The following is a 24,310-nucleotide window of genomic DNA, read 5'->3' on the forward strand; positions in this document are numbered from 1 at the left end:
TTTTTGTTTCAGAATTGTCCTTTAAAATACCTTTGTGGTGACAATTCTCAATACAAGACATTCCAAATCCAAATCAACATCCAGGTTTTGATCTTCATAATCTATTCAATTAGAGAATGGATTATACAGAATGCTAGTTTATAAAAAGAAGAAGAAGTACAATGTGAATTCATAATTATCTTCAGAAGACGGTAAGTCATAATTGTTCTCTGAGCTTTGTCTAGAGGGAGTCTAGTCAGGAAAGATTGTTTCAAAGTCGACATCGAACCGAGCACAAACTGCCATTTTCCTTTTTGAGCTGCTATAATACGTGAAGATTTTAACAAATTCACTGAGAATTCAAGTGTTTTTTACGCTTTTTATGCTTTTATTTTAAAATGATTTGCTACAAGTTTGAAAATTATGCAATGTGACATCAATTATGATCTGCGAAGAAGTACATTGGAAAATATCACATACACCGATCAAGATTAAAAGATGAGATAAAAATCACATACGTGGCATTGGAACAAACGGATTATCCGAACTGCTTTTCTAACATCTTGATACGCCCTCATGCTGTGTCTATGCATTACAGTCCAAGTTCTAGAAATCTAGTACAGGTACATCGATGTCAACCCGAACCGCATCTGGTCCAACGCCTGCACATTCGAAAAAGATTGTGTATCATACTTGCTCGTGCACCAACTACGCACACGAGCACCGCGATTCAGCATTGGACATAGTACAACATGTGATATCCAATACCACCGCTCCACAAATATCTAGAGAAGATTGAGGCAAGACCATGCCCCAATTGGGAGTTGAGCTTTGATACTCGCACATGTAGAGCAAGAGGGGAGAAAGGGAACAAAAGTAGAGAGTGAAGACGTTCCAAATTTTGGTTCTTCCCTCTCCCTCGCGCACACACACACACTCACACACCACAGAACTCGGTAGAGTTCTGTGACACACAGACACACACATAGACACACACACAGACACACACAGACACACACAGACACACACACACAGACACACACACACACACACACACACACACACATACACTCACACGTTTGCATGTTGTGTATTACAGTGTCACATACATCCGAATATAAAGCGGAAAAAAAAAAACGACGAAACTTGATACTTTCCGATACTGTTGCCATATCGAGCAGGCTAAATATTTTCAGTCGAATATGAAAAGAGGCTTTCCTTCGGGCTGCTGGCCAGTGAGCTGAAATGTAAATAGCTCGGCCTTTTCTTCCCCCTTCGCTCTCACATGCACCGCTGTTCTCCACTCCCATTTTTTTTTTTTTTTTGGGGGGGGAGATGGTGGGGTAGGGGTATTTTTCGACCGACAAACTCTGGAGTTATTTTGCTTACAATGATCATGAAAGAAATAAAAAAGAGAGGAATTTCATCAAAGTGGAGGAGAGAAGAGAGAAGTGTGAAGAAGCAAGGAGAGACAAATGGGGGGGGGGGAGAGGAGAGGGAGGTAGGGAGGGAAAGAAAAAGAGAGGGAGGGGGAGGGGCGACGCAAACAGCTAGTGCACTTTCCCCAAGAGCGCAGATTAAAAGAGGAGCATTGCCAACAACTGCGTCTAATCTTACAATAATCATGCGTTGAGTTCAACCATTGGTCCAGAAAATGAGCTCTGGCTTCGCACCAGTGTCGGCCTTCCCGCCTCATCAGCCGGTTACATTCTTAAGTCCTTCTTCTTTAATTTTGTCTGGAAGTAAGTGCTTCGATTTTTTTTTCTTCCTCCCCATTTCTTTTGTTTGCTGAGGTCACTGCACATCACAACTTAAGGCGACAATGTTTGTTTGATGAGCTGAGCGAACTACTCAGCCACTGATCGCCCGTCAATGAATCCTCACATTCTCGCTTTTATTGGACACATCGCCCCTTTCGCTGGTTTGTTCTCGCCGCCCTTTATATAAACCACGGAAGAAGAAAAAAATCTCATGTGGATGTTGTTGTTGTTGTTGTTGAGGATATCAATAATGTACAACCTGCGTGGCCAAAAAAAAAAAAATCACATTTAAGTGGAAATGCATCGACCACAGTCTTGTCAAGTATCCGTTAAGCCTATGCGCAATAACTCAAAAGGGAGAAAAACATAAACTCTGCTGGAAAACTGCGTAAACATACACACACACACAAACAAACACACACACACACACACACACACGCACACACACACACACACACACACAAACACACCCACACAGACAAACTAACGAACAGCACTAAGTCAGTTGAACTTTATATTGTTGGAGTTTATAACTCATAAGATTTACTGCGAACTGTTGTTTCTAGATGAAAATTTTCAAGTCGACAGCATAAAGACATTGATTTTCCCCAAATAGGAGGGGCTGATTACCAGTGACAAGGTCCGGGGACAAGGTATAAAAAATGAACATTCTCTTTTGGTATTTAGTCGGATACATATACGTCGGAAAGCGGTGAGTAGCTGGTGAGTAGCTATAGTAGGAAGATCCTACTGGATAAGATAGAAAACAAAGACAAAGACGAAAAATTAGCTATTTAAATGACTGATTAAAAATTTGTACGCGCACAACGTCAATCGAAACATTATGCAATACATATGGGGAAATTGGTCGGTCTACATCAGTCCGTATGACTGCAACTACCGTAGATGTGCATTAGACCAGGAGGTACGAGGCAAGTACCTCATTGCACACAATACGCACAGGTGTTCCATGTCATACAATATGCAGTCTAGTATATGTATCTAAAAAAATCCATTGTCAGAGCAGTGACTCATTAACTGTGGTACAAAATACGACTACAAACGCACGCGCGCGCACTCACACACACACAACACACAACACACACACACACACACACACACACACACACACACACACAACACACACACACACACATTGGGATGAATTGGTTCGGGGGGAAATTCTTTTAAAACTCAGCACTCAGCGCCATGCCTTTGGCTTGTCAGACCCGATGTATCAGTTGCTTACAAGGGGCGGGTTAGGCAGTCGATGCCATGACAGATAGCATTGGAAATTGAATGAATACAGCTCCTGTGGTAAAATTGCCCATTTATCACTCATAGCAGTTAGCGTCACCCTTTGATGTCGAAATACATTAAGCTGAGCAAAAGAGCTAAATTCGACGTAAGGAATACTTGGGCGTAAACGAGAATGATAATTCATAATGTGAAGTACAAGTGTACTACACCTTACATTACCTTCTATTTACAAGGCATGTCATTGGGGCCTTGACACGATCTTACCATCAAACACATCAGCGTGTTGTCACAATAAGTCATTTCAACTGTGAGAATATATCGTGTATTGTACAAACTTATTGACACATTTTAAAGTTACACCGTGTATATAGATAGACATAATAGATAGACTTATGTGAACAGGACAAAAATGCCTTTGTGGATGTGCAAAGTTATTCTAACCTATCAAAATAAACTACTCTGAACTTAAGTACCAAAAAAAAAAAGAAACACAGAGGGAGTTATGCGCGTCATGACGTCAGAACATAAATACCAAGATGGCCGACGTTCGGAGAAGATTCAATGTCGGGTATGGAAGAATGCCTTTATGGTGGAAGCATCTCAGATTAGATCGGTGATGATACCAAAAGTGATTTATAGAGGGCAGGACACTGGGGGTCAAGTCCAATGGCGACCACAGATTACCTAGACTCGTAACCAGGTTTTTCTTGTCTTTGTTGGATTTCGGACGTTGGATTTCGGAGTGTGTTTGTTACTAGCTACAAGTACAGGCTTTGGTCGTGGGAAAAATTCGTTTGTCTCTGTATAGCACTGAATTTTCATATCAACTGTAGATTCATTCAATATGTCTTCTTCATATTCTATACTTTCATGTCTTGTATTCCTGTTAATTGTATTATCGTTATTGTATCCTCAATGATTGTATAGATTATCTGTGATTGTAAACTTGAACTTCAAAATTTGGTAATAAATCATTCATTCATTCATTCATATATCATTGTAATAGATTTGCACCTAGACTCTAGCTTTCATGGTCATCACGAAGTCTGCATTGAGATCAACTCAGCACTGTGATTCTTTATTTGTTCTGAAATAGCATTATAATCATTATTTTGACCCGACATATTCTTCACCATTGTAAACATAGGATAACACAGGCACTTTTATTAGATGTTCATGATGTTAAATAGATTGCATGCCGATTATGTATTTGTATTACAGAAATAACAGAAATCGGTTTCAAATAAAATAACTGACTTTTAATTGAATACATAAACAATTTCTGCGGTTCTGATTTCTGAATCAATATTGAATAATTAATAGGAGTCTGAATCTTATTTTTGCAGGATTTGCGCCAACCATCCTATGTAAGGGAATTAAAAGTATATTTTATTACAGACTGATGGCGATTTCTTTCCTTGGAGATAGAAATTACAAATTTGCCTTCCAGCCAAGAATTTCGTACATCGCCAGGCCAGCCCTCTGAACGAAGTGCTTTATTTATGGACAACGTTAAAGATCATCGGTCGGAGCAGCGGAGCTCGTGAGACAAAAATCAGAGGTATAATAGATTGAGTATAATGCACAGCGAACGAGGAAGGAGGGGCGAAATTAAGGTGAGTGCGTGCAGTGCACTTTCCCTGGCTGCCCCTGTCCCGATGACCAAAAATAGTCTCTGCTAAATTACGTTTCATCCAACATGATGGCTTCGGTGTGGCAGAGGGAGTAGGAATAGCAAAAATAAAGGAAGAGAAAAAAAGAGGAAGATATCGTTTTTGATTTACGAATTCGAAGGAGAATGGATGGGCCATCTCGTGGATTCCAGCCCACATAAATCAAAGGACACGTCCCATGAAGAATCGGCCTGACAAAATAACGCGCAACAGGAGTGGGTTCAGACAGAAGATATGAGTCCCTATCTCGAGGTTGATTTATTTGTTTCATCCGTTGTTCCCTATGCGTTGTAGGTATTTTAGTATAGAAATGAAGATAATATGAATGTTTGTTCGATAACGTCATTGTTTCTTGATATTTTGTACATGAGAAAAAAAAATACATATCTTTTATAAGGTGACAGTCCAACGTGAAAACTATATTTTTAATAGCTTTACAGAAAAAAACCCATGATATAAGTGTGTGCATATATATGCATATACCTATATGTGTGTGTGTGTGTGTGTGTGTGTGTGTGTGTGTGTGTGTGTCTAACTTCTCCGACTGCTTCAATCTCATTCATTTTACCATCACATAAAAAGAAGAGAATCCACGATCATAAAACTTTCTCCTGTGATTACACAGGTCGAAACTGCAGAAGCGAAACTCGTAGAATCTATTCCAACATGTCTAATAACAAATGGACGGAAGACGTCACGAATCAATGGACCGGATCTCGCAGATGTGACATTGAAAAAAAAAAATCACATGCTTTCGTCTATTTTATCTCTTCGACGAAAAAGTTGCTTTTACCACAAGGGTGATGATAGTTAACATGAAAGGACCTCGCGTGCAAAAGGTTCGTTCGGGAGAGTATGTGGCGCCAGGGGCCAACTTCTCCGCCCGTGCATGCCGTGGTTTATTTTTCACATCTTCCCCGGTCCGTCGGGTACACTCACTTAATTCGTGGTGTCAGCCAAGGGTCTAACTAATGCAAAGCCCCCTCGACAACATTAATCACGTGGGGACACTTCTGCCGATGGAGTCCCCATTGCTGTCAGTGGGAGGTCCGACGAAAACTCGCGATTGGTTGCGAAATGTTTGCGCGATAAATGATAGAAGAAGGGATACTTGAGAGGTTTCAGGCCCGCCTAAATCTAATCGAGTATAGTGGAGAGCTAACAGCGCCTGTAAGATCTTTAAAAAGGCTATCCCTCTTGCTGGAAAAGGTGTTCGTGTCTGCTGTCACGACACCTCCACCATCATGCGAACTGTGGTTGAAATCTTGTCACTAGTTAAACCAACATGAACTTTACACACACACCCTTTCTCGTGTAAAACACTGCCAACTACTACTTTACCATTACCACCACTCATATACATCAAAAGCTTTAATATATCAATGCTATTATACTCTTTAAACAAACGAATGCACACAACAACAACTGACGCTTCTACCATAACAACAGTTTTGTGTGCTACCACTGGTACAACTAATACCACTATACTATCACTCCTACTACTATATTATTTCACTGTCTATTAAAAGGTCTCATAATTCTACTCGGCTACCTATCTATCATTTACGAGATAGAATTCGAAATGAATAATAGGCATAAGAGCTAAAATAGCCTCTATCTCAAAGCTCTCTTTCTACAATAGAATTGCAGTGATATTTGAGCCTGATGGAAGGCAAATTCGTTTGAATGTATCAGGGAGAGGGATATATCCACTAACCGTCGTGCCGCTGACAGAAGGGCGTTAGCACACGCTCGCCAGGAAAACACACTTTCGAGATAATCGCGTTTGAAGGTTTAAAGTTATTCAATTCCGTGGGAATATGGTCAACTGCTTTGAAACTGCACATGTTGATGAAAATGCTTACAAAGTTAAACCCTTGCAATTGCTGAGGGGGGGGGGGGGGGGGTAGGAGATCTCCACTAATCATCAGTCACTACAGAGTCGACCGAGGCGTAGGCCATCATTCTTTTATTAATCAGCATCATTATTGCATAAATTGATTCGTGCCATCACCAACACCAAGATACTTTTTTCTTAAAGGATCAATCTTTGCTTCTACTGCCGCTGGGATTATCAATATTGCCGTTTATGGCTGCGATTCGTTAGCCGCAGGGGATCGTAGCGTTCCCCCCCCCCCCCCCTCCTCCTCCATTCTCACCCCTACAAGACCATATCAGAGGAGCAAATGGTCGCTATTCGTCAACACTGACATCGTTTCGGATGAATCATGAATGAAGGAAATTAGACCACATTCTGGCAGCGGTAGACATGAAAGAGCAGGTCCCGTGGGGCTTGATTTTGTCATTCTCTGCCATCACGTTCGTACAGTGGCAGCATTCAAGTGTTTCCGTTGGAGACGCCGCGGCAAACTTAGCGATACTTACTCTGATCTTTTATTCACTCATTTATCCAATAAAGAAATAATAAAGTGCATAAATTGATCTCCTTATGATATGGGCTCAATTTTTATTTTCGAAATTTATGAGAAGGTAGCCAAGTATGATATCAAAACTACAAAGATGCTTTAGTTGTTGTTTTTGATGTTGTCATAATCTGGAGAAGAATCTTATTTTAGTATATATATATAGGAAATGTGACATTTTGATAGTCAAGCGGTCATTTAAAAGAGTTCACCCGACAAAGCGGCGGGGCTGTAAAGACTAACGGCTTTGACGGAATCGACTGAGAGATGGTTCCATGAATTCCAAAAGCTGCCATGACTTCATTTGAATTCGTTATTTTCTCATCTAACCTAAATTAAGTTTGACCGAGTTAAGAGCAACTCAGCTTGCAACATGTGCGGCACGGAAATGGCACAAAATGTGTGCAGGCAATGTCAGGGAGAGGTAAGAATATATATATATATATATATATATATATATATATATATATATATATATATATATATGTGTGTGTGTGTGTGTGTGTGTGTGTAAGATATAACTATATAATATAATACGTGTATCTATACGTGTGTGTGCGTGTGAGTATGCATATAATGAGATACGCTGAAATCAGGTAAAGCATGTATACCCTTATCAAAGGTTTTTCTTTCATGGAAAGCGTGATTCAACTAAGGTAATCGAGCCTTCTCTATCACAATAAATCCTGGAGTAAGTCATCTTTTTCAAACTCAAAATGCCCCCTCACGGTGGACAGTTTCCGATCTTATAGTTTAAAACCAACTGGTTTGATACACCTTAAGATTTCAAGCCTTTTTTGTTTGTTTCTTTGCTTGATTTTGTTTCTATATAATTTCTATTCATTTTATTGTGTTTATAATAATAATTGCATGTTATTTGGTAGAGAAATGGTTCTAACTTAGATGTTGATGCGCTTATAGGAAAACGTGAGTTTAGCGCTTTATCAATGTTACGTAAAATTATTTTTTTTTAAAGCGTTACTTCAAGCTAAAATTTTAACGGTGCTATCTTGAATTGAGTGTCTACAGAAAGCTCCTTAATGTTCTTCTGCAAATTAGTCCGATGGCAAATAAACTTGTATCACATTTTCTTAGTTTCTGTTTTGTTTTTATAGAGAGCGTCTGTTACAAAACATGATACTAAAATGGTGTCCGAACTTCCCTTTATAAAGCTGGGTTGTTTTTTGTTTTGTTTTGTTTTTTTCTCTGCATCTTCTTTCCTGACGACTTGAAAGGAGAAAGTGAATATGGAGCGAAGGAGAAGTCATTTCAACAATGTGAGTTCGCCTCTGGAGAAGCAAAAAAAAAGTCCGGATATCTGCAGGGTATACTACACTGGAGATCTCTCAGAAGTGTTTTCAATCGTTTTCCCCCTAAGGTGTACTGATCCTCATCCTTTTCCTCTTTTTTTTTATTCTCTCTTTCTCTCTCCCTGTCTCTCATCATTCTTACTTTTCAGTTAAATTTTAACCCAAGTCAGTTGGAGCTCCATTTATTCATCGCCACGCGGTAATAAGGCTAAAACGCCTGAAGGAAGGAAGTACGTACTTTTTTTCTTCTTTTCATCACTACGTTATGTCCTTTTCTCTGTGCTTGTCGCTTGGCTCCAAAATGTCCGGAGCTAAAATACAGCAAGGTTTAGACTTCAGTTCTCCTGTCATGTCCTGTTCTTGTTCTTGTTTTGTTTCGCTTTGTTTGCTTTGCTTTGTTTTATTTTGTTTGCTTTGTTTTGTTTTGATCAGATATGAATTGGTTGATATAGCTGTTGTTTTTTGGTTTTAAGTTTGTGAAGTCTTTCCCTCGCACTTGAGCCATCTCGCACTTGGAAGCGATGAAAGTGCAAGTGATTTTCCGGTGACAGATGAATGCAGCGTAAACATAGAGGGGTCGGGGAAAGGTTCTAAGACATCGCGACGAAAAAAAATCCTAAACAAGAGTCCTTTATTACAAACTAGTGGAATTCCGACGCTTAAACATTGTATGGTAGATTGGCTTATGCTTTTCAATATTGAGAGGATGGACTGACGTAACTAACGTGTGATAAACTGGAGTATACACTAAGGGAACATCGAACCATAAAGTTAGATGATATATCTCTATAATGATGCAATCATGATTTAGTAGATATTTATTGATGTTTCGGAAGGTTTCGTGTTAAACTGTGCAATTGACCATAGAATGTTTTGCTGATATCTTTATAACTTCTCACGCTATTTTTTTATCTTTTTCTTTTTCTTCTTCTTTTTTAATTCAACAATCCATAATACCGGTATAAACAACCGTCAACGAGACATATACACAGTCGCTTACGAAGCATGAGGCAGTTCTTTTTGTTTCATTTGGCAACATTTACGTCAATAGGTGCATTGACATTTACGGTGGAATGCCAGGATATTCGCAATGTGAATGCAAATACGTCACGAAATGCAACTCTGGTAGGAGACAAAACACCCTTTATTTTGCCAACATTTAGTGGAAAAAAAAATGCTTTTTTTTTCTCCATTTCTGCTGGTCTATTTTTACCAAATCTATCACAAAGTGTCTCTCACTAAGTGGTTTCACAGAGATTATGATGAAGTATCACATAGTTCACATAGTTTCAGGTTTAGAAACCCTTTTCTTTTTGTGCGATTTTATTCACACATAATGTTCTCGATTCCTGTATAAAAGCAAGATAAAATCATCACTTCTGAAGGTTTGGTTAACTCAGATAACAAGAGAATGTCAGCAGAACTGTCAACCAGATGTAAAAGAAAGCAGAAGAGAGAAAGAGAGAAAGTCAGTGGTTGAGACATTGTTGGGTTCACACTCCATCTGCTGATGATTTCGGTAAGGTTTCTTGTTTGTATTCTGTGTGTGTGTGTGTGTGTGTGTGTGTGTGTGTGTCTTTTTTTCAATCGCGTCGACGTCATTGGAAGTTGCTAAGTTTTTCTTATGGAACCGTAAAAATAACACATATCAATCGTGGATGTAATATCAGACAGTTTGTCGTCATAATCCCAAATTACTAGACCCCTACAGCGATATCCGGCTGTCATTAGACATGTCAAAGGTGAAAGGTCATCTGGAGGAAGACAGGCACCGAGAGGAAAACGTTCTCACCTCCCATAGATAGCAGGGTTGTTGGTTCAGTGTCGGACATCGCCATCACCTCCGCCTGTCAGGGACGGTTGGCATTGGGGCGTGAGGCGATGTGTGATGTGCTGTGCAAATGACGTGCGATGAAATATGGGGACCCGGGGGGCCAACGGGGGCAAATACATTAGGAACACATCGCAAAGATACAATCTTTCGCTTTGCTCAAATCAGGGAGGTGACGCCTCCCTGCTCAAATCAAAAGCTGTTAGGTGAAGGGTTCACGAGGGTTAAAAGGATTACGCACCTGCGAAGAAAGAAGATTCGATTCAAAAATACATTTTCTCTCGTCATCAGAGGAATTTCATCTTTAATACGAAGCGAAAACCGTTTGTAATGGCGTCCGTGAAAAGATGTAAATTTTAAACAGACGAGACCACGTCCACGTCCACAGGAAATTGCGGTGATTGACCCCAAGCACGCAAAAGGCCAGATAAGAAAAAAAAAGAAAATGACGGAAAGTCATCTAAAGGGCTTAAATATTGGAAGAGCCAAAGCTCTGAGTGATGAAGAGGAAAGGCTGGTTTCAATGTGATAATGGTCGAATAATCCATCATAAAAGATAAAAAGTCTTCATTCTTTTTTTGTTAAAAGAAAGTAAATTGAGAGAGGAATGCGACTCATATCTGTAAGGCACGTAATTATGTTTATAACTATAAAGTTTTCTACGTATATATATATATATATATATATATATATAATATATGCATATATGTATATAATATGTGTGTGTATTATGTAGGTCTATATACAGTATACAGATCTATCTATGTGTGTGTGTATGTAAATGTATATGTTTACATTATATTATATAAATCACATAATCAATATCAAGTATACTTTCCATTATTGCTCCGAAAGCAGTTTCATAAATCTTTCTCGGTTCTATACTCAGTCAATTCTAACCAAATTCAAGTCTCAACTTCAAGTCACAAAAACCAATGAACACATTCATGAATAAATAAGCAAATAGATTAATACATAACCAAATAAATAAAAAATAAACATATAAACATTTTTGGAGTAAACATATATATGCAAGCATATGTATATATATATATAAACATACTCAAGTAATCATGATTAAACAAAGAACAGCGATAAAAAGTGTTCACCCATAATCCTGCTATATATGATTCAAATATTCGTAATCATCATTTTTTTTCAGTGATTTTTGGGTAGATGTTATATTTCTCATCTCTTTATACGAAATGTTGACAATGTATTTGAATGAATTATTGTTCGAATGTGATACAAACATGTGTCTGCTGGATGTAGCAAGTCGATGAAAACTGAAATTTATACACATACACTATATCTCCATTTACGAGAACCTTCCAATCCCTAGGAGTCTTTAACGCAAAAGCAACATTTGTTGACGGACAACTCACTCAACAATGGTTCATTTCATCTCATCTTACGCCGGCGTGTGTGACGTATTACAAACATCTTGGCATCACCGAAGCGTTCACCTTTCAAGGCGAAGGCTCTGCTTTGCATTTGCCTGTGATATCTGCTCATGAAGTTATTTCTTGACTTATAGGGTTGTTTTTCCTGAAGGTGTACCACTACCTGGGGAAATTAGTTTTTACTTCGTTTATATTCTTTTCTGATGTTTCATGGTTCTTGATTTGATGTGGTGCAGGTGTTTTCTTGTCGATCCGCAACAAGAGGAAATTACAGCTGTACGTTGGCGCATTTTTTCGTCTTTTTTCTCCTCCCCCCTTCTTTTTTTTCTTTTTTTTTCTGCTGTTTGTCATTCTATTTCATACCCTATCTCGTGGAAAAATGTCTTAGTCAAACTGTCGGCTTTTGTTTCGGGTTTTTTTTCTCGCCAGGAAATAGTTAAGGCGGTAGACTCTGCAGCCACAGGCGACTCAGTCGTAAGCCAAAACGAAATTCTTCTCAATGCTATAATGTACATACCTCTATCTTGTCACGTAAGCAAAAGCAAAGGATGCAATTTTCAAATATGATCCTATGATCCATCACATCGAAAAAGGCTCCAGATACCATCGTACGATTTTCAATCTACGCAACTCAAAATCTCTATGTATCCCATTCCACGTCGTGGAATTACCATTTTGATAAGATTTCGCCCTTGTATTACTCCTTCGTATCACCATGCCGATATTGCCAATATATCAGCATAAGTCATAAAAGTTGAATTTTCTCTGGCGGCATGTCGTTCTCCCACTCGATATTGCTCCTCAGTCTTTAAAACTGGTATAATGATAGACCCTAGAGCAACAGTTGATTCAGATTTATTCCGAGTGTTTTACAAACGACATTGTCATTTCAGGCATGAAAAGAAGTTGAGGCGGGAAAGAAACTGTCAGTTTGCTTTAAACGGAAAACTGGAAAGAAATGAGTTCTAGTTACAGTCTTTCCAGATATAGAAGCATCATAATCGAAGAAACGAATGCAATATCAGAAAATATTGTTACGTAATATTTTATATTCAGTAGGAGTGGGAAAAATGAGAATATTTTCTTTTGCCCCGGGGGCGAGAGTTAGTTGCATCACAGGCGCCGCATGATAACAGTCACCGCGGCAAACAGAGTGGTGGAGCCGAGATGTTACGTTGATTGCCAATAAGAGCGAGCGGCTTTCCTTGAAGTCTCCTTCTCCGTTATACAGAAAAAAAAAGAAGAAGAAGGATACCAGCCGGTAGATCAAGGTGGTTGCTCTCCTCCCATGGCGTTCGATCTAGCCTTTCTGCAAAGTCACACTAGTCATTATCAGTTCGGTCGTCAGTAGCTGTTAATTCAGAATTGTTATAATCAGGGCTCGACATGGTGGCCCGGTCACCCGGGTCCACTAAAATTGATGTCGGGCCATCAGATATCCAAAAAGGCTATCTTTTGGTGGCCCGATTGGGCAGCTAACTTCAAAATGATTTTTTAAATATACATTTCCTTTTATTTCGGGCCACCAAAATTTGAAATGCAACAATTTTAGTGGCCCGAATGGGCCACCAGAGAAAAGAGTTGTAGCGTCGAGCCCTGATAACTGCTATTTGATAATGGCTATATGTTCATGACACTCTTCTCAGTTTGCTGAATGGTATCCTATGAATAGCATGCTAATAGACGACTCAAATACTAGACTATCAAATCAAAAAGAGGATTCAATACTTGTACTTCTTCTTCTGTATTTTTTTAATTATACTTCACCATTTTCTCTCAATTCTTTTGACATTTGCTTTCTTGTCCATGTTTGAAAGAAAGTGCGCGTGTGAAATAAAATAAAAAAACACTATATTCTGCATTCTCAGTTTGCTGAATGATATCCTATGAATAGCATGCTTATATACTCAAATACCAGACTATCAAATCAACATCAGCATCAGCATTCTCAGTTTGCTGAATGATATCCTATGAATAGCATGCTTATATACTCAAATACCAGACTATCAAATCAACAAGAGGATTCAATAATTGTACTTCATCTTCTGTATTTTCTTTTATTATACTTCACCATTTTCTCTCAATTCTTTTGACATTTGCTCTCTTGTCCATGTTTGAAAGAAGGTGCGCGTATAAGTTAAATAAAATCAAATAAACACTATATTATGCATTCTCAGTTTGCTGAATGATATCCTATGAATAGCATGCTTATATACTCAAATACCAGACTATCAAATCAACAAGAGGATTCAATAATTGTACTTCATCTTCTGTATTTTCTTTTATTATACTTCACCATTTTCTCTCAATTCTTTTGACATTTGCTCTCTTGTCCATGTTTGAAAGAAGGTGCGCGTATAAGTTAAATAAAATCAAATAAACACTATATTCTGCATGATACATCTATCTTCCTTTTTTGCGTCTGTTGGATACATAAATATTTCACGACATTATGATACAACCATCTCCATTTCTACATCAACCGCACGTTGCCATCATTCAGTCCTCTTTTTTTTTTACTTCCTCAGTTTTCTCTTTCTTTTCTCCTAAAAGAAAAAATTCTTGAAAAGGGAGGGTAGCGACCAATTTAGCAAATGGCATCAAAGAAAAGAGCGGAGGTATAAAAGGGTCGATGCTATAGGGCCAGAGGGCCACACTGACTCACCAACCAATCTATACTTTTTTTTAAGATTACCAACATATGACTCTGTAAGAGCTCAGGTCCGACACCTTGGAAATTTGTCTGATTAAAAGCGATGTGAATTCCCCGGAGGTTTCGAATTAGGATGAAACCAAAAGCGCGGGCGGACGCGCGCGATACTATTATGGACGCGGAATCCATAATGGCATGCATGCATGCCGGCGAGTGAGCGGAGAAAAGGATGTGAGTACAGTACCACTCTTGTTTATCATGCTGAAACTGCTTTTCAGTTTATGCATCATGTCCAAATCATAAGTACATTGTACCCCAGTATGCCTCATGTCCAGCACGGTATACACTGACGAATAAGTTTATTTTATCAAAGAAAACTCACTGATCTTTGAATAACTCGAAAAATATACACACAAATGATGGACACAGAACGCGAGTCGAAGAGAAAAGAAGAACGGAATACCCCATCAGACGAGAGAGAGAGTATTATCACAAGACAGGTGAAATATGGGGGAATTAATGCACACCCTACGGGAGGGGGTGGGGCATACCGTCAGCTAATCAAATAATATGTGCCATTTGCCCGCTTGCAAGATAATTATATCGGTTTTTTGGAAACACAAAATCGCCATAAAAGGACTTCACAATCTGTGCATTGCTTTGAAACATATAGACTTCGGTGTTTTCGAACGATGTTACCACGCCTTTTTTGAAATTTGTTATCTACCACGGATATGAAGTTACTACACACTGATAAAGCGACAAATTACACACACACACACACACACACACACACACACAAAGAGAAAAGAACTTCCAGCTGCGTTTATACTTGTCATCTACTGAGCTAAGAGATTGATGACGTAAAAAACCCAAAATGGTCGCATTTAGTCCTTGTAAGAAGGAATTGCAGAAAGAGAGAAGTCGATGATCAGAAAAAAAGGCAGATGTCATTATTTTGAACATTAAGTGCTACATATAGACCGTGTCTCACATTTAAGGTAATACGATGAAAGGATGCGACAAGCTTTTGCAAATTACGTAATACTAGTACTGCCTGTAATCAAGGAAATCATTAAAATATATCAATATTTTAACTTGAATAGTGATCAGAAATGAAAATATCCAAACTTCATGGTGAGCCGTTAATCATAAAGTCGTTAATAGGGCCTATACCTAACCAGCATTATATCGGGGAAAAAAAAGCGTGGACAGCTTGAGGCAAGGCTAAAGAAAGATCACAGGTGACTCACACCACGGAAGGATATTGGGTAACAGATGAAATTGTTTCGATCGGAAAGCGTGAGGTTTCTCGCGCATCATTCGAACCTTTAAGACTTGGAGGAGCAACTGGCTGAAGGGGTGAAAAGCAAAACACATTATATCTTTTTTTTTCTACCTGCCATTCTATAACCCTGTCTCCCTAACCCTCTCTCACTTTCTTCCTCTCTCTCGTAATTGATGATAACGGTCTTAAATGAGGCACTGATTTCTCCCGCCATCCCCCTTTCTTTAGATGAGAACTGTGGTCCTGCTTGTTCCATGTCCGCTCACACTTGAACGTGGTGAAATCGTTAGTGCGCAGAGAGGGACGTCGGTCCACCGGGAAATCATGGGAGCCCGAGATGAGACGGACATGATACTTTCCGGATTTAAACACAAACACAAACACACACACACACACACACACACACACACACACACACACACACACATACACACGATCACACATAGTAGTACGCACACGCATGCACACTCATACGCAAACATAGTAATGTGGCTTGCGCGCATGACATTATTCTTCGCGTAAAAAATCATGTTTTTGTACTTTTATTTCAGAGAAATGGAATAAAATAACATTGTAGCGAAACTGTATGGAACTTGTAACTGTTCAGAGTGCAGAAATTATATGTCTGGTATATGTTTCGAGGGCCTGGGTTTGCGAAGTTATGATTTGGTGGCCTCGATTCGTCAAAAATGCACATACACATACCCACCGAACACACAGTCACACACATCTTATATACAAACATAATTATCACGATACACACGTGTACAGATTGAAAAAAAGTGACTTTTCACGTTCTCCACCCCCTCCCTGTCTCTCCCTCTCGTTAGAACCGCTCCGTGAAGCTCATCACTCGGGGTCGTGACGGGAGGGTGGAGTCGCTCGTTCAGGGAGAATCCAGAGTTAATGTGGTGAACTTATTGCGCCGTGAACTGGCCCCAGTTAATCAAATCGAGTATTACTAACTTCATTGCGAAGCACAGATCAGGCGAAATAAAGCTCTGCGCTGTGACGAGTAAATAATGAAACTGTGCAATGTCGACATGACATATCCGGACAGGTTCAAATTAGAAGATGACTTTTAGTTTCAAATTCTTTGAGATCTGTTAATTACCCTCGACACATTTCCATTATGAATCAGTTTAATCAAACGAGAAGATTATTTATTAACTTCACTCACGCCAAATGTCAATTTACGTAGTTGCTAGATATAATACTTCATCGAAAGTAATCGACTGCGAGAGCCACACGCACCAAACTCATTTTGGATCAATTACGCAATCAGAAAACAACTAATTTGGTGTCATACATAGCCGCTCCTAGAAATCATACTCCATTGGCAAATTGCTTCAAATTGTGGTAGAACAAAGGAAAGAGAGTGATAGAAACAGAACAGATCCTAAGCTAGACGACGTTGGTGTTTATCAATATAATTATATATATATATATATATATATATATATATATATATATATAAGGCTTAAAAGAGAGAGAGAGAAAGCAAAAACACGGTCACAGACAAGTGGCTTGATTGAGATGATCACTCTACCTTCACTTCCCGCGTCGTCAAGATATCGCGAATTCAGATCAACAGTAATTGTTGCAAAGACCCGGCCGGGATGATATTCGGCTATGTACTATAAAGCTATCAATATGATACAACTTTCATGCGGCGGTAATTAGGACAGTTAAAATGTCTCGTCCTTTCTCGTTCTGTCTTGTGACGACAAAAAGACGATATCCCCAGTATAATATCGCGGTTCGTCTGCGTCGAGAAATCCTCCCGAAAATTGAAATCCATCTGGAGAGAGGACACTTGTCGCCAGGCAACCAATAAACACGATTTACATCCGTCACCCAACATCTACATCCATACACTGTCAATCAATTTGGGTTCCACGGAATTAAGAACATTATAGGACTAAAGTGATCCATTGACGCCACAGATACCCCGAAAGGCGGACGCCACTTGCCCTCCCGATATGAGGAAAGACTTCAAATCCAGCTAGTTGTAAGAAATGTAATGTTCGAAATCCATTTCATGAAAACGCCCATCTGAAATCGGCAGTCGCGGGATGTTCATTACTGCATGACAACAACTGGGTCGGATAAAGGTTGTTCAGGCACCGGGATGCCGCGAAAAACGGGTCACGATGGATTGGAATCGTCACATACTGTGCTCATCCACAAACACGCGCGCACACGCACGTACACACACGCACACATACAAATATATATATATATATATATATATATATATATATAAAACATGTGTATGTATGTATATGTTTATCTATATGTGTATGCACACACACACACGCTCACACACAAGCCGGCGTGCACACACTCACACATACATAAACACAAACAAGCTTAAGACGTCTGGGAATGTATAAAACGGGTGGTATCATACTGTAAAGTGGGTCATTTCTCTATCTTTTTTTTTTTTGCGGGTCCTTGTTTAATTTCATAGTATTCAATGTGATGAGTGGATGCCATGTCCATCGGGAACCACTCATTTCAATTTCCAAATGAGAGTCAATAACGCGGCAATAACAACCATAATATGGTCAACTCATCACAGCATTCATTCCACAGTGGCCATTACCACAGTTCTGTTGCTTAATGAATAACACACACACAACACACACTGTGACACACTTTTTTTTTTTTGCAAGGGAGATTTGAAGATAACTTTAGCGTTCACAGCTTGTAAAAGAAAGTATATTAAATGTGTACTTTCCTTATACTCTCATTACAGTTATCGTGCTGCTTGAGCTTGAATTTGCCAAATGTCATTCTAATGTGAAATTCAATCTCACCACAATCTATCAAATATGGGAGAGCTACTAAATGTGTGCCACTATAGAGATAAGTCATAGTTAAATTCAGTCCCACACTAAAATTGCCAAATGTGACTATATTACAAAATAAACGGAATGGTATAAATCAATCGAAATCGGAGATGAAATGATGAAGTCATAGAAGATTTAACAAAAATGGTCATAACTCCAATATCTTGTGAATTAGATGAAGTGACGAAAGCGAATAATGAAATTTGATCATGTCAAACATAGAATTTCATGGAGATTAGTATACAGGTCAATAGTGGCGCTTAATTGTGGCTTTCTCTGCGTTGATAATGGTATAATTAACAGTTCACTGAAAACATTCGAACTTTTTTTACGTTTCATTCCATATGTTCGATTACGATGATACTTATTTCGTTCTCTTCGTTTCATTTTTACTCTATCTATAAACCCTTCCGGTGTCAGAGACTTTGGACAGTGTGTACAACGGTATAGGGTTTTCTGCGCCGATCGCTACTCAAAGTACACATTAGGGTTAATCCAAACTGAATATGGAGTGGAATTACACTATAAAATGGTGACGACGCTCTCGATTTCGCAGTCCTTGCTTCAATTTGAGATATCCGTCGCTGAACAATTTAAATTGACTTTAAACATTGTGAAATTGACCTAAGTCTTGAGTGCACATACAGAGTTATACTTGATTACAAAAGCACAAACTTGCAAAAAGATAGTAATTGTTATACCCCAATCCATATTCCCTCCCAAAATAGTAACCAGAAATCCACATTTTAGGAACTAAGTTTACGAGATAGGATGCGCTGCGAGTACTAGAGGGACTCTTGCATGTTGATTCTGTTGAAGCGATGATTAAGATTCTAATCCATCTGTTGCTATCGAGTGACGGGAATCGCATTTAGAGCCAATTTAGGGGTGACTTCCCGAGAGTAATTGTGAATAATCCCCATGATGGAGCTGGCTGATTGGAAAATTGGTCTGCACGTGAATTGTATGGGATATCCGTTGTCCAAAAGCAGATCATAACAGTATCATGGCATCGTACCATACGTTTTGCAAAAGTGTTCGATGGAAGGTTGGTCTGATCCACCTAGCAGACGATGTCAGAGTAGTTTTTGATTGAGAAGAGGCGCCACAGGGTTATCACGTGACGTCAACGGACCAATCCCAGCTTTCACAAACGGTGCGCATTGTATGCGGTGGTCACACTCCAGATATGCAGGCCATGGGACGCGCATCAAACTTTCATGGAAGTCATCACGGCTTAAGCGTTCCATGATGGATGCCAATCAGTCACTGTCGATCTATACTCATCACAACTGACACAGTTTGGGTTGGTGGCTGGTCTATCGGGACAGTGACTGATATCTCACTTTAGACGGATCCAGAAAATGACTTGTCGGGTAATGATTTCAAGATAAATCCATCCTCCTTCACATTTTGAGGGGGAAAAAAAACCCACAACACCAACAACTATGTAACGCACAATTTCCTTCTTTTTTTCTCTCTTTTTTTCTTTTTTGACTGACATCATGAAACACATACATTGTGGAGTGATCACGTGTGATTTAAACTTACCTTTCTGTAAGATCATCAAGCTGGGTTAGCGACAAAAACATTTACACGATACATACAACCATACACATCACACATACACACATATACATACTTAAAACATACACAAGATACGACAGAGGTGGAGGAGCTGTTTCGACCAAGTTGTCTCTCAGCTGAATTTGTACGTACCCTAAAACGGATTCCACCCAGGATTTAGGGGGATCATTCCTGGTTGTGGTTATTAGATATTTCTACACCTTCCGAGTACAACTCTGCGTGGAGGGACGTGTCAAACGTAATTCAGAAGGAGATCAACTCCACTAGTTGATTCTGATCCCACTTCCGTGCTCGCTGTCCCTGTGTTAAGGGGCACAACGAGTAAATTTTGGCCGACTCCTCGGGCATTTTAACCACAGCATGCTCTGAAAATCCTTCTTAATTTGCTCTTCAAGTAACGAGCAAACCTTAGAGACGTCTCCAAAGGAAAACAACAACAACAACAACACATCTGTTAGGTTACCCACCTTAATCAAAGGGATGAAAAGTCAGACTCTTAACGACTTTTACAAGGATTCTCCTCCAAGAACATGAAGAATGGTAGTACGTCACAAAGAATGTGTGTCCTCCGTGGGCTTTCTGTGTGCCTTCTATACACACAGCTCTCCTCCCCTGGGATATGGGATCTTCTTGAATAGCGTGTCTTTTAAGTGTTCCTCTACATAACCTGAATAATACTTCCTTCATGGTCCCTGCTCCCCGCCCGCCCCCACCCCTCTATCTCTCCCTCTCACCGGCTTCCCAATTAACGCCTTTAATAATTATGTTGATTCTGAATAAAACGCGGGTCCCCCTATTACTTGGTTTGGGTAGACAAACTTTACCCACAAAATAATTATGATCATTCATTCACAATCGCATAATCATAATCACAATGACATCCGAACTCGCAAGAAAAATGTTTGATGACAAAGGAAATAGTTGTGATCTTGCATTTCGACGATAACGATAGTAAAATTGGAGGTATGACTATAGGCCACATAGGCCGCAGCAACAGTATGCGTATATTATAGTTACTACCAGTTACAATGCAACAATCGCCATCTAAAGGCAAATGTAAACGTGTTGATTCCTTTAGAATTAATATGATTGTACGGGGATTGATTCCTACTTCGTTCACATGCATTTTTTTCTCATTTATACAACATAAACAGCGTTCGAGAAGAAGACAAGTGTAAGTCCTCAGTGAGGAGTTTTTTCGTTTAAAAAATAAAGATATTTCGTAATCTTTCTCGCTTTTATGTCCTTCATGTTCTTTTTCTGTTTCTAGTCTCTTAGTTTAATTCTTCTCACAAGAATATCTATCCCTCCTATCTGGTTTCCCCTGATGTGCTAATTCGGGTGAGACATTCCTGCAGCAAAGTTTCATTAAGTACGCACTGTTTTATTGTTGTTGTTGTTTCATCTGTGAATCTCATTTTAGATTAGCTCATTGTATGTATACATATATATATATATATATATATATATATATATATATATATATATATTGATATCTATTGATATATAGCTTGGCAGATGTAGAAGTTGCCCGACTGAATGTAGGTTTTATGTGTTAAATGAATGTACTCCAACACTGCACGGAGTACTAGACGTATAATCTCTCCCACTGAACCGAGAGAAGCCCTTTGACAGGCCGTGAAATGAGGTGTAAAGCTAAAGACGCCGGTTTCAATGGGGGACAAGTTTACAGAGAATGGGTTTTTGAAAAGGAGAGGCCGCTTCGAACACACTACAGCGACACGTTGACGCGTTTTGCTGGTACACACGAGAGAAATATTTGTATCTAGGCTATCCCCCCCTTTTTTTTGTCACCGGCGCAAAGGAACTCACTACTCTGTAATGTAGCATTATCTAGAACCCGTTTTAAGTATTCTCGTTATCAGCGCATGTTTGTATGTTTCTCTTTATTCTTGTATACGACCACGTGACGACAGTATCTTTAAATGACAACTTTTGATATAATTGGATATGACGATATCTTATTTATCGTATTTATGAAAATGCTGAAAATTCTACTGACAATCAGTGATCCCTTCGAATCTTATTTTTTGAGCCAGTTTTAGGAGCTTTTAATTCACTCTTTGCTTGGACTGCGTGCAATACACCTCTCAATGATAAACAAAAATGAAAAAATGTAAAAGAAAAGGCGAGGAAGAATAAATATAATTTTCTCGCTATTGGTTGAAATTTGGACCACCTGAACTGAAAGTGAACGTATTTCGACTGTGGTTATTAATTCAATACATTTGATCCTAAATAAATAGATAGATGGATAAATAAATAAATAAATAAATAAATAAATAAATAAATAAATATATGAATAAATTAAATAAAATAAAATAAACAGACAAAAAAAAAAACACACAAGTTGATATCTTTGAGCAGTTGTGTGAGGGTATTTCTCTGTCCGGCCTGGTACCGCACTCTCGTAAGATCAGCTCAATCTGATATGATTTGACTAGTTTCAAATGAAGGATCAACATCTCCACTTTCATAGGCAAGCAGGTTGCTGTAATCAACAAACTTATTGACACGTGCTAACATGACCATTTAATTTTATATAGGTTTTCCCATCCATTTTCGCACTTTTGTCATTCAGTTTCAAAGATCTATTATTCAATTTCGTCCCGAGAAACACGTGGAACGCAAATCCTAACTTCAATTTCGTTAATTGTCATTGTAATTCGTTTTTCGTCAAACATTTTCGAAGACATAGCATTCAGAATCGTCGATTGTCTGTCAAATTCATCCCTCCAGCTGACGGATCGCAGAATGTGAAGATCAAATTCGTTTTTGTTTACACAATTTCATAAATTTTTCATTCAAATTAGTCAGATGTTGTCGATTCTTTATTTTGATGGGGAACCAACTTCAAGCTGACATATTTTTACTTTCTCTCTATTGTGTCGTTGCACATTATTCCCTAACCATTTGTTTAGACAATACACACGGAAAACATGACTGCCAACCAAAATTGATTGAAGGGTAAACGACAGTCAAAAGACATAACCCAGGACAGTATGTCAGTGTCACCTTTTGAACTTTAACTCGTAATGTTTCAGGTTTTCGCATCATAATGCATGAAGCAAACTTTAATTTTTGTACCCTGGAAAGCAGCAAACATAATTATGTTATCCATTCTTTGACATTAAACAGGCTACAATTCTACACTTAAATTTTGTCTTTAATCATGTTTGCCTAGAAATCGTTTGTCAGTGTTTTCGTTTGCGAGACGGTATACGTATGTTTGTATCAGTGTGTACTCGGATTGCTTGGGTGTGTGTCTGTATCTGTGGTTCTGTGTGTGGGGGGGGGCACTTGTGTGTATGTTAACTCCTGAATGTAAAATGTGAACGGTTACAGAAAAAATACATGAATGACTGGAAAATCACACCGGATGGAGATATGAGACGAATATGAATGAAAATTTAACGAAAATGATTGACAAAAGACGAAATCGATCCTGCTGTTTTAAGTGCTGCGAGTGAGACTGACGAATTTGAACTGTCAATGACGAAAATGTATACCAAATGACTAAATTGAATGGACTTTATTTGAAAATGAACGACAAATGACGAATTTGAAAGCAAGATTGGCCTATTCCCGACATCCTGCGACGAAATTGAAGTAAAAATTTGTGAAATTGAATGAAAAAAGTTTGAAAATGAATGGGAAAACCTACATTAATAAAAAAAGATTGCACTTACCTTCCTTTGGTTATCTTCGATATAAACTCCAAGCCATCACTAAAACAAGTAAGCTGCTCCACATGAAGTAAAATCCAACGTAAAAATCCTCGGTAAACTCCACTATATAGACGGAGTGGAAGTGCGGTGGACGATTCCAAAAATGTGCGCTCCAGGCCAGGAGAAATTGACGCAGCGAAGCACAGAGCTCAAATGATCGTTCGTGTCATCGGACACTCCGACAAGGATTGGTCCGACGCTGGAGAGAGGATTTGTCCACGTGACGTCGAACAACGGCTGTGATTGGTCGAGCAGCGATGCTTGGTGGAGTCCGCCTTTATTGTCACGGTTATCTGTGCGGAGTGATGAAAAAGATATTGGGGCTCGTTTGGATGGATCTGTTGAGAGTTGTGACGTTTATCAAGAGGATAAAGGTATGGGAGATAGCGGCTTGGCTAGAAGTAAGCGGTTCTGCGAAATAAAATTTATGGGAATAAATCGGTTGTGAGAAAGCGTCTTTAAGTGCTTCCTAGGACGTGAAAAGGAAATCATTTATTTCACTTTAAGAGGTATAACAGTTCACGGACACATTAGAAGGA

General features: G+C 39.0%; 1 protein-coding gene across 1 annotated transcript in view; it reads right to left on the bottom strand.

Moving 5' to 3' along the window:
• LOC139737482 (uncharacterized) overlaps window positions 1-23,889 on the bottom strand; it is a 69,150-nt gene extending 45,261 nt beyond the window's left edge. Inside the window, exon 1 of the mRNA XM_071648156.1 lies at window positions 23,733-23,889. The gene's annotated coding sequence lies outside the window, so the exon portion shown is untranslated. The remainder of the gene's footprint in view (window positions 1-23,732) is intronic.
• Window positions 23,890-24,310: the final 421 nt, after the last annotated feature.

The sequence above is a fragment of the Diadema antillarum genome, unplaced genomic scaffold (assembly GCF_040938485.1).
Source record: "Diadema antillarum isolate AM-2024a unplaced genomic scaffold, OU_Dant_1.0 seq00000693_RagTag, whole genome shotgun sequence".
Lineage (NCBI taxonomy): Eukaryota > Metazoa > Echinodermata > Echinoidea > Diadematoida > Diadematidae > Diadema > Diadema antillarum.